This window comes from Brienomyrus brachyistius, chromosome 5 (genome assembly GCF_023856365.1).
Source record: "Brienomyrus brachyistius isolate T26 chromosome 5, BBRACH_0.4, whole genome shotgun sequence".
Lineage (NCBI taxonomy): Eukaryota > Metazoa > Chordata > Actinopteri > Osteoglossiformes > Mormyridae > Brienomyrus > Brienomyrus brachyistius.
Window position 1 is genome coordinate 31102752 of NC_064537.1, and position 10745 is coordinate 31113496.

Here is a 10745-nt window from a genome sequence, read left to right on the forward strand (position 1 = left end):
ATACTTGAATACAAGTTATGTCAATCCCTGGTTATTATACCACACAACAGAACAGTTGGCCATTCATTAGTGCAGCTATAGAATGAGGTGTATTTTAAACTACTGCCCCTTTGCCACCTTCTTCCATGTTTCAAGATAAACATTTTGATAACTTTGCAGAATGATCACCTGGGTACATGGAACACAGGGTATAAGGCAGGGGGTGTCCTAGATGGGATGCCAGACCTTAACGGGGCACAGACATACTTTCCCACAGACATACACACATTGTTGTCAGTTTTGCGGTATTATTTTACTGCCTGCATGGCTTCGGGCTGTGTTAGGCATTGCCTAGCCCATGTGATGCCTGAGGTGAGCACCGCTGCCGACGGCCCCCCGGCACTCTCAGAGGACACCTATGCCCCCCACCCCAGCCCAGTATTCATCATCGCTTCTCGGCCTTTAGGCTAAGATCAAGTGTAGTATCCATTCTTATCAGTCTTATAAGCCTATTTGCTTGTAATCAGAAGGTTGCCAGTTTAAAGCCCTCCTCAGTACATCTGCAGGTCCTTGAGTGAGGCCCTTAACCAGCAGCTTCCCAGGTGTCTCTACAGGGGCAGCCCTTCACAGACAACTTACTCTGCAAAAAAATGAGGGGGAAGTTGAGGGAGACTATGGCCTTGGTTGTGAGAGTTTGTTAACCTCTATGCATACATACTAATATCCCAAAAGATGTACATACAGCAGAATTATACAGAATTACATACAGCATAAACTCACAGAAGGTCACTATTGTTTTTCAGAGGCCAGTTAAACGTACATCTAAGACTCTGCATTTTTTTTTTCCAGTCTTGCCAACATTTTTAAGCTGATGGCTAGTAACTAATTGTCATACAGTTTCTCATCTGCTCTCTCAGCAGACAATCCCTTGATGATTGTTATATTCACTGTGTAGTTACAGTAGCCCGTTACAGTGATGATGCAGCATAGCAATACTGGTTTAAAGGGTTACTGGGAATTGGCAGCTCATGTAAAGAGAACGAAAAGACATGTCTGTCGTATGGTGACATATCATGTGATGATGAAAGTGGCTGAATTTTCCTCCCTACAATCCCCGATTTGCAAGCTTGGAGCTGAAAATAATTAGTGACTAGTGAAAATGAGCCCCCTCCTCTTTGATGGTTTGTAAACGTAAGCCATGCTCTTCAGGCACCGGATAGGCAGAGAAGCGCACATTTTAGTAGAGCATCACAGCTTTTAAGGTTGTTTCTGGTGTGACCTTCCGGATGATGTTGTGTTACAGAGCTACACAACACTTCATCACAAGCACATCTCCAGTGTCCCTCATGATTGGCTCTGGGCTTTTACCCCCTCTAGGCTAGCTGTGGGCCAAAGCAGCATCATTCCCGCACATGCACTGGTCACAAGATCACCATCTGACAGCAGCACTTGAAGCAGCGCTTTGATAAGTCATCTCGAGTCACAGTTCTAGATACTACGGTCTTTGAGAGGGTCACACAATGACAACCACATACCACATGGTGATCACAAGCTGGGCTCTTCCTAATCACTTCCTACTCAGCCGGGGGCCGTCACGTTTCCGCCGGTCGCTGGCTGTCGACGGCACGATGTCACCAGCAGCTTGAGATGCCGATTTCTGTGCTGGTCTAGGAAATCGTGCAAACTGGCCGGGAGACACGGCTCTTGTGGAAAAACACATCCGTGCATGTTTATGTCTGATCAGGACCAGATAAACTCGCTGACAGGTTTTCACCCGCGATAATAACAAACGCACAAACCAGCAACTGCGTATTTAGAAAGTCGCTGGATAAAACACTGGTGAGGAGGGGAAGCAGAAGGGGATATATGACAAATTAATACTTACACAGGATCCGCTGATACTTGTTTTCAGCTGGGCTGTTTGAGGTGTTATGGAAAAAGGTCCTGTGCTGTAAGATGACAAAGGGAAACGGATACTGCAGAAGAAGCCAAAGTGTGAGAGGGGCTGGGATGCATGCAGTCCTGGGGGGGGGGGGGGGGGGGGGGGCGCAGGTGCCCACGATTCGGCATGTCGATTAGTTCAGATTATCCTTCACACGATACGATGCATATAAACTGGTGTGTTCTGCCTCCAGTCACCCAAAGCCCCGACATTACTGCTAAGTAACAGTATATGGAGAAGCTTTCCTGTCTCTCCCTCACTGTGTAATTCACATGCTCCCTGTGTTTGGTGTCGACCTTGTTCCTACCCAACCCTCATAAGAGCTGAAAAGGAGACTCATTTCCCCAAACTCAAATCCTGTTCCCATCCCAATCACTTATCCCCTGCTCCTCTTCACCCTTTTCACCACAGCTGTGTTCCGCATTGCCTGCTTTTTTCTCTCGGTAGTGCTGTTGGTTTTGCCCTTTTATGATGAGAGGATGAACTTCTGTTGCTACAGATGACCGTTGGATGACTTCTTCGACAGACGTCTTAACCCAAATGCTGAATTTCTGCAGTCTCAATACTTCATTTAGTTGAATTAATCCAGCATAAGACATTGTAGAAATTCTTAGGTTTACAAACATCTCCCAAATGTAAGCTGATAAAATATAACATTGCAAAAGGGAATTGCAAAGATTTACTGCATGAAATCCTGAGCTATAGTCAGCAGAATATTTCTGCATGTGCAAAGGTTTTTTTTTCCAGAAAAGAGGAGCATGTATTTCTCATTACCTATATGCACCTTATTCAGCTTAATCTCTTGTCTGATCAACACATGTCCCCAGTCCTGCTTGGAGAAGTGAGGTCAGCTCTTCATCACTTCTTTCAGTCATATGCATGTACTCCTTCAGTAAAAATTATTGTTACATTTGTATCTCAAGATTTATTCTGGTCTGATGGTTAAAAAAAAATTAAATTAAATGAAATTAAAAATTATACAAGGGTCGAAACTGCATGGTTTTAACAACACTGACAAACTGGTGCATTGCTTTGACCCCATTGAATAGTGATACTTAGGCTTACTAGCATGGTAGTGTTTTCTTTTTTTTTACCACTTTTGTTGCATCTTCCTCCATTACATTTCAAAGGAAAATCAATGTACCTCAATCAGAAATCAGAGTATTTTATTATTCATCTTCAACTTCTGCCCAAACACCTCCGATTTCACCCCTCATAAATATCATGCTTATTTCATCGCAATGTAATGTGTAATTATTCCCGCGTATGTATATAATATATAGCCATCCATCCATCCATCCATTTTCCAAACTGCTTATCCTACTAGGTCGCGGGGGGTCCGGAGCCCATCCCGGAAGCAATGGGCAAGAGGCAGGGAACAACCCAGGATGGGGGGCCAGCCCATCGCAGGGCACACTCACACACCATTCACCCACACATGCACACCTACAGGCAATTTAGCAACTCCAATCAGCCTCAGCATGTTTTTGGACTGTGGGGGGAAACCGGAGTACCCGGAGGAAACCCCACGACAACATGGGGAGAACATGCAAACTCCACACACATGTAACCCAGGCAGAGACTCGAACCCGGGTCCCAGAGGTGTGACGCAACAGTGCTAACCACTGCAGCACCATGCCGTCCCCTATATTCACACACACAGAGTTTTTTTTTGCTAAAATCAGATAAAACTGTTCCCTTCATATCACTTACTTTCTGCCCCATTGACTTCAGACCTTGACAATCTTCTCAACAGGTGACTATGGAAGATGGATAATCAGATTCCCGATACACCATACACCCTGCCTATGGTGATACTATAGACTACAGGTCGACTAATTTGTCTGTTAGCATTTGCACAAATGGTTCAGCCACCCTGTTGCTTTGCTGCAGGTTTAATAATATGGTTGTAGAGGTAACTTTTTGTCTAACTACAAGCTTAAAAGCCCTGCATGAAGGTATTATTTAAAAGCATTCATCTGTTATTTTGCATGAACATAAAACCACAGATTTTAAGCAGATGTCTTATCCATCTTATAATCTTGGGGCCCATGTTAGGAGCGCCATTATTCCCTTACTTCAGGAGAGATATGGGGTATTTGTATACTTGTTAACAGAAAAGCAGTAAGTCTCTTTAGCCTATTTGTGAATGTTAAGTATTATTTGCAGATTTTACACAAATGATACAAGGGAAACAATTTTGCGGTTTCGAGTCCTTGTTCTGGGTGCAGCTGAAGAAGATCAGGTGCAGTGGGTTAGGACCTGAAAAGCTCCTGTTTTGTTTACAACTGCAGCGTCTAACCGATTACTTTTAGTGAACACAGACCTGCATATTCGCAAGCAGGTTTTAAGATTTGTTTCAAAACACTAATTGGAAAACACTAGTTCAGAGGCAGCGTTTATCATTATGGGGGCTGGTCATGCATTTTTCTTATTTAACAAATAAGAACATTTTGTTTCTCTTTTCTTTTTTGTATTTTCCAGGATACTTAGAAGAGAGTACACAATGCTTTTGAAGATGGAGTATGAGTAATACGGTCAATGAGTCAACAGACACCATCAAGTGAGATTAATGCAACCCAAGACAGTATACTATACCACCTGACAAATACATTTATATCACTTCTTCATTAAATAAAAAATGCACGCATTGCAAGATACATGTTGTTATTTTTTAAACCAATTATCCACCCTTTCGTAACTTTTTGAAGTCATGGGAGGGAGGAGGGTTTGTGTTTTCTTGAACCATTTACTGTACCTGCGCATGTTTGCACTGGTATTGGCAGCATGTGCTCATGACAGGGGTACACTTTACACTTTATACTTTACACTTTACACTTTACATTTTACACTTTAGAAGGTATTTCAGTCCATCACAAGCAGACCCAGGGACTTGGGGAGGCTAGGATAGGCTGGGCCCCTCTCGGGGCTGGACACTTGCCAACCAATCACATTTTTATTATTGTTGTAAATAGGAGGGAAGGAAGACTACTTTAATGGCTGGCTGTGTGAACGTTTTCCCTCAAACAGCCACCCCAGGGAATCTTTGGGTCCTCCCTACAGCTGGGCCCCAATATAAGGCATTCAGACAGACACACATTTACCTGCAGAATCACACAGACTGTGGGAGGAATGTCATGGTGTCGCAAGCTATATAATACTCAGTCAATATAATATTACACATTATAGTCTGAAACTACATAAGAGAACAGTGTGTGAAAGGGCCCAGATTGAGACCATATCAGGACAGACCCACAGGTAACTGGCTGCTTGCATGGATCTGTTCGGCCTCTTGGCCATTCTCGGTGTCCAGATGTGTTTGTGTACTTTACCTTTGCTTTGACAGGAACCTGTGACCAGTGCCTCTGTCCCAAAAATTGATTGTGAAAAGCTGCTTGAGTGTGCAGTCAGAGGTAATTGTAGGGACTTTGGGGGCCATAAGCCGTGGGGCTCTCTAACACCTCCCCCCCCCACTGTTTTTCTCAATATTTTCGCTTCTGTGAAAAACAGAAAACACCAAGAGAGCAGATTTCTTGACGTAATGTACTACTGTATGTAATCGGCCGCCCCCGAGGGCCCCCTCCCAGGCTGCCCCCCCCCCCTCCAAGGCTGGGGCCCCCTGGCCATTGCCTGCCCTGCCTGTCCTGTCACTGCGCCTCTGTGTGTAGTTCTTCACCTCTGCCTGTTTCCCGTTACCGTCTTACACCCATTCGCTTCTAGAAGGGCATCCCCACATAATGCTTTGCTCCATTCAAAAAATGGCACCACTGTCTTCTATAGTTTTCCTTACAAGCCCAGAGCAAAAAAAACTGGAGGCTTATGCCACATAAGCACTGGACATTGGCAATGGATGATTACAGAGGTAATACAATTCTTCTGCCTATTTGCAAGTCGTGGTTATATAGCACAGCTGTAGGACTAGATACACGCCAAAATAAATGTTATGATACCGTTTCTGTAAATGTGAGGAGTGTTTCTTAATTTTTATGGTGGTGTCGTACCTTACATAAATGATATAATGTCTTGTTGTCTCAGCTGCACAATAAAACAAGTTGCCAATATAATATAATGATGCGATTACGTGCAACATTATTTAAAGACATATACAACGCGATATAATTATTTAGTATCCAAATAATTTCTATATGTCTACATGTCCATCCATTCATTTTCTGTAACTGCTTGTCATATTCGGTGTTGTGGGGGGTCCGGAGCCAATCCCAGAGGCTAAAGGCGCAAGGCAGGGAACAACCCAGGGTGGCGGCCACCTTTCACAGGGAACAAAGTCTGCATATTTACCTACATAATTTAAGATTTTCAGCAATGCCTGTAAACTGGAAGCTTGTGCTGAAGCCAGTCAGCTACGATTTTTGTTCTGTGCTAAAAAACCAGTTGTCTAATTATCTCCTGATGATGATGCACATGCCCAGTCACTCACTGCAGTTTTTCCCTCATATTTATATATTCTACAAGTTATATAAGCAAATGCCACTTCTTTCTCATTACCTGTTTTCGTCTTCCTCTTTATCTTATCCTGTCATGAACTGATGCTTTCTCTGAGTGGTCATTTCTGTGGCAGTGCTAATGTAATGACAAGATACCGATCAGAAGTTCCTACTGTATGTTTAATCATGTAGTATGGCCATTAGCTTGTAGATGATATCCGGAGGAGAGTCTGAGGGTGATTCCTAACCAATCAGAGAACACTCCTACTTCCTGGGACATGACTTGTGGCCCATAATGGGAAATGTTGTCTTTCTTTATCCCAAGCATCCTAAATGAGCCTGAACACACATTCAGCAAGCTCCACAGAGTTAGTGAGTGCACTGGCTTGGACATGGGCACAGACAAGACAGGAGACAAGACAGGAGAAGACTGTTAGGTTACCAGAACGTTCTTATCAATAGCTAGGAGATAGATGCCTTGTACCTGCATGAGTGGTGCTCAAGGATGCGTGTGGGTCTTCTTTGGTAGGTTTTCTGACTTGGGTCAATATGGAGGGTCTTGTTACTGGAATCCATAATCTTCAATGTAATAGGTGCCATTACACAAGAGGGAGGTTTCAGGGACCACAGGACCACAGGGGGGCTTAAATTGGCAGGAAAGAGTATCAAAACAGAATTCCCCTTGTTGGGTTTAGAGTGACATCCTTTCTTTGGCATCATGAAGTAATTCATTTCTGTGTATAAGTAGACAGTGATCTGATGCCCTTTACCTGCCTTATATATTTTTTATCTCTTTCCCTCCAAAAAAAGGTTGTTCTGTACCTTTTTGTACTATTCATCTCACTACTGGAAATGGTTGATTTTTATGTAGCCTATCCTGCTCTCACAGGCATACATGTGTATGTACAGATGAGAATTGAGTTTGAGTTCAGGTTTGGCAGGTTCAGCACCCCTGCAGCAGGTTCAGTCGACGCCCAGCACCCCTGCAGCAGGGACGGATTACGGACTGGGCCAGCGGGGCCGCTGCCCAGGGGCCCTTGGGGTGCAGGGGGCCCGTGGGGCCCCTAGCCCAAAACAATTTGCAACGCTTATCAACAATGTGTTTTCGTTTGTCTATTTTAGAGGGCCAACATTCTTTGATCCTCTGCCTACAAGGGCCCTTGACCCTATAGGGAGGGTGTTTGGCTGCCAAGGGCCCTTGAATTGTGGTGGTTGTGGTGGTGGTGCTGATGGTGGGGGGGAGGGGGAGGGGGGGCCCTCGCGAACGTTTTGTGGCCCACACAACCCATAATCCGTCCCTGCCCTGCAGCCATTGGCATTGATGCCCCACATACAGGTACAGGTCCACAAACTGCTGAGTTATACCTGCTACAATAACCCTTAAATAAATTTAAGTTCTTAAAAATTATCTATCAATCTATACTGTGTATGAATCGACACTGCTCTGTGTGTGCAGTCAGTATCTTCCAGAGATTTCTTCCAACGGCTTTCCACAGCCCATAGACTGCAGTGAAAGCCTGGCTGTTCTGGAGAGAGAACAGACACTCAGGGACAGGCGGATGGCACTGGGAGATTTCACTGGCACACTTAGGGAACATGAACCAAGCAGCATACAAAAATCATTTGGCTTTTAACTTAATGTAGCCAACGTGCAAAACCACGAGAACCAACCAATTGCTCTAAACTTGCTTTATACTCAATTACTCACAGGTGAGTAGCAGGACTTTTCCTCAAGCCGCCCCAGAAACATCCACACCCTCCCATGTTTCACACATGTCATTAGGTGAATTGGCATTTCTGAATTGCCCATAGTGGTATCCAGCAAAGAACTGGAGGGATGTACAGTACTGATTGTTTTTCTCACACAAGCGTATGTCAACTACTATCACCGAATGAAGAAGAGAGAATGTAATAATTGCGGCAGAAATTTCTTAGTTCCATCCATCTGTCCATCCATCCATTTTCTATACCTTCTAATCCTATTCAGAATTGGGGGGGTGGGAGACAAAGAACCTATGTGCACAAGGCAGGGAACAACCCAGGATGGGAAGCAACCCTGTAAAGAAATATTTTTGTACGTATTTGCGTCGTAAATAAGGTTATCAATAGATACGTGGATGGCAGTCATAATCCAGTAATGTTCAATGAATGAAAACAAGATGATACCACAGCATTAACACACATTCTTTAGATAATTGTGTAATTAGTTATCTCTGTCATGGTATGTATGTCAAATGGTAATTAAACATGGGGCTCCTATAGGTACAGCTTCCTGAAACAGGGGAAAGGCAGTTTCGACAGACCTGATGGTCAGGAAAGCAAAACTTGCACTTGAAAATGCAAATTATATTTCCTTGTAATACTTAATCATGCACTGTTAAATTACATGATAATTGCTCATCACGATAGTTCCTAATCAGTCACAGAAAACTTTAAGGGATGAAGACTTTTAATAAGCTGAAAAACAATCCAGACTGGTTCTAATTATGATTGTAATTTATTTATGTATTTTTTAAGTAAATATATATTCATCTTCTAGTTGCTTATCCAGGGACCTGGAGCCCATTCTAGGAAGCATAGGACACAAGCTATACCCTCAGTGGGATGCCATCCATCACTGGGCATATTCATGTAAATAGCCGAGTGCAAAACATTTTAGAATTTTAAACAAATTTGCTAAATGTTCTGAACTTGGCTCCACCACCCGAACCCTTTAATTAGACAATCTGTTTTTATTTTCACAGTTGGCAAGTTTGAAATGGCAGCAATAACTGGAAAAGCCAGCATTGCAATTGAATATTTTTGATTTGGTGTCCTAGACTTGTTTCTGAAAAAAGACCCCTTTATATATCTTATCCAATACATGAGATTCAAAATTTTTTTCAAAACTGAGTTGCATTTTTCCCGTGATGCATATAGTGTTTACAAGCTGTCAAGCAATAAAGGTACCACTCCAATATTTGCTTATTAATTGTGCTGGTAAAGCAAAGCCGTCAGTGGAGTTAAGAATTTGCAGTTTTCTAGACAAGTTTATTTATAAAGCACATTTTCGTGAAGTCCTATTCATGAAAGAAACAGACAAAATAAAATAGGGAAAAAAAAATTGAAAAAACATGTAATATAAAGTAAAAGATATTTTGAAAGATTACCGCAATAGTTCACAAAAGAATATAAAACTAATGCAAGCACAATAAAATTAAATAAAAGAAGCAGAAATGAAAATAATTTTTAACGTTAAGATTTAAAATTGAGTGAGGCTGGGGCACACTTTGGGGAGCTGTTTTCAACCTGCGGGTCATATATTGGCTAAAAGCCATTTAATTACTTTGAGTTTCAATTCAAGGAACCACAAGCTGAACAGTTCCCAAGGATCTATAAGATCAATCAGACCTTCCAGGTCAGAGACATATTTTGGGTCTAAGCTATTTTAAATTTTAAATGTACTGTAAAATCAATTCTAAAAGTAAATGGGAAGCAGTGCTGTGATTTTAAAGTGTTTTTTTTTTCTAGGTATTTGACAAAATTCTAGTATTAGAATTTTGAATCAGTCGTTGCTGATTAATGGGCTTTTTGGCAAGACAAGTCAGGAGACCCTGCCAACAGTCCACCCTACAGGAAGTAAAGGTTTGCAAATTAAGCTTCTGAATTTAACTACATTTTTCGGATGGTAAAACTCCCGTTTTTTTATTATTCCTTTAGTGTGGCAGCTGAAATTCAGATCCCAATCTAGTATTACACAAGATGTTTGTTCTGGGTTGTTGTCATTAGTGCTGTAAAGCCAATATGTGCTTCAAATCTAAGCCTTTCATCTTTGTTACCAAAAAGAATGATCTCAGTCTCTTCTTTGTTTAATTGAAGAAAGTTTAGTTGCATCCAGTTTATTTGCTCCAGGCATCGATACAGTGAGTCTATAGTCATCAGATGAAAGCCCTGAACACTGGGTGTCATCTGCATAACTATAATAGCCATTCTGGCTGCAGAATTCAGTCAGGCGGAAGCATATGAAGGTTGAATAATAAAGCCCAAGAACTGATCCCTGGGGGGCTCCATACGACATTAAAGTTCACTAAGATCCATAAGTGCCTGCAGTGACAAAATAACTCCTGATTTCTAAAGAAGTCCTGAACCACCAAAGGGCCTATTTTTTCCAACCAGTTTGGGTACATTTTATGGTCAATGGTATCATAGGCTGTACCAAGGTCCATTAACACCAGGACTGTATCAGTGTTCAGGCCAGTGTCATTTAGTACTTTTGTTATACTGTAGCAGTTTCAAAACTGTGATCTGGCCAGAAACCTGAGGGTTGTCAAAGACCCATTCAGGTTTAAAAAACCGTTCATTTGATTGAAAAACGAGAACTTTCTCAGTAGCATTGCCTA

The 10745-nt window shown here is 42.4% G+C and overlaps 1 pseudogene; it reads left to right on the forward strand.

The window, feature by feature from the left end:
* Positions 1–426: 426 nt before the first annotated feature.
* On the forward strand, positions 427–529 carry LOC125743196 (U2 spliceosomal RNA; annotated as a pseudogene).
* The last annotated feature ends 10216 nt before the right edge of the window (positions 530–10745 follow it).